This window comes from Protopterus annectens, chromosome 5.part0 (assembly GCF_019279795.1).
Source record: "Protopterus annectens isolate FY-2018-M chromosome 5.part0, PAN1.0, whole genome shotgun sequence".
NCBI lineage: Eukaryota > Metazoa > Chordata > Ceratodontiformes > Protopteridae > Protopterus > Protopterus annectens.
This window is the reverse complement of record NC_056735.1, coordinates 1,004,494,794-1,004,498,067: the sequence shown is the minus strand read 5'-3', so window position 1 is coordinate 1,004,498,067 and position 3,274 is coordinate 1,004,494,794.

The window sequence follows — 3,274 nt, the reverse complement described above, 5'->3', positions numbered from 1 at the left end:
ATCATTAATTTCTTTCCCTACTTCAAATGGTTACTAGTTTCCTTTTTAAAATGTTAGAGTCTGATTCTTTTAGCTATATGTGAAATTAAGGCCACATATTTGCATCTAAACTTTTAAAGGTTAAACTATTCATTTTATTAAAGTTAATAATTATTATGATGAAACTATTAAGTGGCACGCTTTCTGATATGTTGCAATGAGATGTGCCATTACTATTTTTACAATGATGCAGATAATTTGGGAAAATTTTTTTTGGCTTTATGATTTGTGTGTAACAACTTGGATCAGAATACTCTAATGTGTGACAAATTGTGTGGACTATGGAGGTGAAATATTACATAGACATCAGATATTGTAGCTCTAACTGCTGCATTGGTGGTTGTCTGGATGAATGTAAATGACCTTGCCTTTGCTGAATTTAAATAGTCACTGTCTGGCTTTCAAGGACTAACGTGCTTTTTTGAGAAGTAACATGGGCTACTTAACTGGACAACTGATATGCACAGACAATCTAGGTATAATTCCTGTGACTGACTTCTGTGGAAGGGAATAACTAGCTCCCTGCTGTTTTTGGTTCTTATTTTTGTTTGGAGAACTAATGAGATTATATGAAGCAACATGCAATGTTATAATTTCTGGCAACTGTTTGGAACAAAGGTGAAATGCATTACACTTTTATTCTCTTTTATCACAATCACATGTCTGATTTATAAATAGTAGTAGTTATAATTGCTTGGTATGGGATGACTGGAAGAAACTAACTAATCTAATTATCACTTGCTGAGTTTAAGAAACATATCTAAAAACAAAAACAAACAAACAAAAAAAGAGATAAATCATTCATGGAATAGCCAGACCCCTAGACCTTGAGAACTGGGAGTGTGACCTTCAAACAGTAAGGCTGTTTAAGTGGATTTTGACAAGGGCTCAGTAATTGGCTCTGCAGTGAATGCCACCTAGTATAGCCCTGTAGACCACCATAAAGCTTTGTTTCTGACAGAGTTGGTCTTATGCATGGTGAACTAGACAGCCACCTAGGGCAGCATGCTTATAGGGGATCTTTTTCCCTGTTTATTTCTCAGTTTTTTGTGAACTGGTATTTTGTCAGCTTTGTACACCGAAGGTTGCTATACACATGTAGGGGGCTGGTTACATTGTCATTATTTATTTAACATTCCTCCCAAACCACAGATGTTGCTATGTCTTGTGTGGTCATTATTTCCTCACAAACTTCAGATGGGTGCACAGAGGGTTACTATAGTTTGTATAGGAGCCCTGAACAGCCTTTATAAAGAAACAATCAGGAAACCTTGTTGTAATCGTTGTTTTTCATTTTCCTCAAAATAATCTGATGCATATACAGGTGGCTATCATTTCGGGAAGAGTAAATAAACTTGCTGTTTATATATGTCTCACAGCAAATATGTGATATTTTATTTGTTTTTTTCATTTTTTCCTGATCTGATATTAGAAGGGCAAACAGAAGGTGGCTGTCTTTTGGAGGTAGAGCCAAGGAGGCATGTTGTATATAAATATGAAAATATGACAGCAGCAGCTTGAAATATGACAGTGGACATTTGTGCCTTAATATTAATCCCAGTTTGACACCAGGGGGATACACCCAAAGTGACTTACCTATTTTGTGGTGGGGGGTAGGGGGGCAAGTACCTAGATATGGTGTATGTATCTTCACAAGCATTTATCTTCCCAATTTATTGTGAACTTGTGTTTGGTCAGCTTTGAGCATGAATACTTGGATAGAACTTGCTTCTTCCTTGAAATAAAAAAGTAAGATTGAATTTCTTTTACGTATGCATAATTTTTGTTTAAGCCATCATGAGATCAAAAGATTGGAAAACACACTCAAAAATGCACCTCAGAGCAACTATAACCCTGTGGCTTCTGGGTGCCTAGCAGATCCAGAACCCCCAGCTTAATTTAGTTATTACAGGGTAGATTTGGTCATCAAGGGTATGTTGAAAAGATCCACGGAAAAGCAAATTTAAGACTGAATGTCTTTCCTTAATCATGGTTTTCATTCAGGCCATTGCTGGATGAAAGTGTTGTTTAAAAAAAACTCTAAAATGCATCTCAGATCTTCTAGAAAAATCATTGATTCTGGAGCCTAGTGCCCCCACTCCCCTGAATTAATACAGTAATTTACACTGTAGTTTTCAAAACGTAGTCTTGTTAAGTTAGAATGTGCTGAAACGATGCAGGAAAAAAGTTCAAGAAAAATGCTGAATTTCTTTCTTTGATCATGTTTTGTGTTCAAATAATCATTGGACAAAAAAAGATTGTTTAAAATTTTAAAATACATCTCAGGGCATCTATAACCCCATGGCGTTTGGGTACTCAGCAGCCCTCAGACCCCCAGCTTAATTTAGTTACTACAGGATAGTTTTGGTCAGTTAGGTTGTATTGAAAGGATGCAGGGAATAGCAAAGTTGAAGACTGAATTTCTTTCTTTAATCATGGGTTTCATTCAGGCTATCATCAGATGAAAATGCTGTTTAAAAAACTCTAAAATGCATCTCAGAGCTTCTAGAAACCTCATGGCTTCTTGGGTCTTATGAGCCCCAGCTGTAATGACTTAATACAGTTATTTCCACTGTGGTTATGAGATTTAGTGTTGGTCAGTACAGATGTGCTGAAAGATGCAGGAAAAAAATTGAAGAGTAATACTTAATTTATTTCTTTGATCATGTTTTTTGTTCAGGCAATCAACGGACAAAAAGGCTGTTTTAAAAATCCCTAAAATGCATCTTAGGGCATCTAGAACCCACATGGTTTAAAATAGTTCTTTCCTCCACATTTGGCATAATGCAGTCTTCCTTGTATAGAGCATGTTGGATGAATGAAGGAAGGCAGAAAGGAAAACAATTGCAGAGTAAAACAAACTGTGAGAAAAAGGAAGAAAAAAAGTAAACTGTATAATGTATGTAGTTCGGGGGGGAGGTATGGGGCCTTTTCAGCTATGGTTCGCTAAGGCCAGCCCTGATTTATGATAGCACCTTGAGTACTCCTTTAGGGACAGTAAGGGTACAAATCAGGAGCTATCTTTGTGTCCTTAACAGATGTAGTATCAGAAAGATTTATAGCACAATAGTTTCATCATCTAGGAACAAGAGCATTAGGTATTAAGACAGAGGATGAAGCAAACTGAGGAAAATCTGTTCCAGAGGTACGCAAAGACACTCAGCATGTGATGTGCATAATATAAGGTGCACAACATGTCCAATCTGGCTGCCAGATTAGCAACACAAAGTTTACA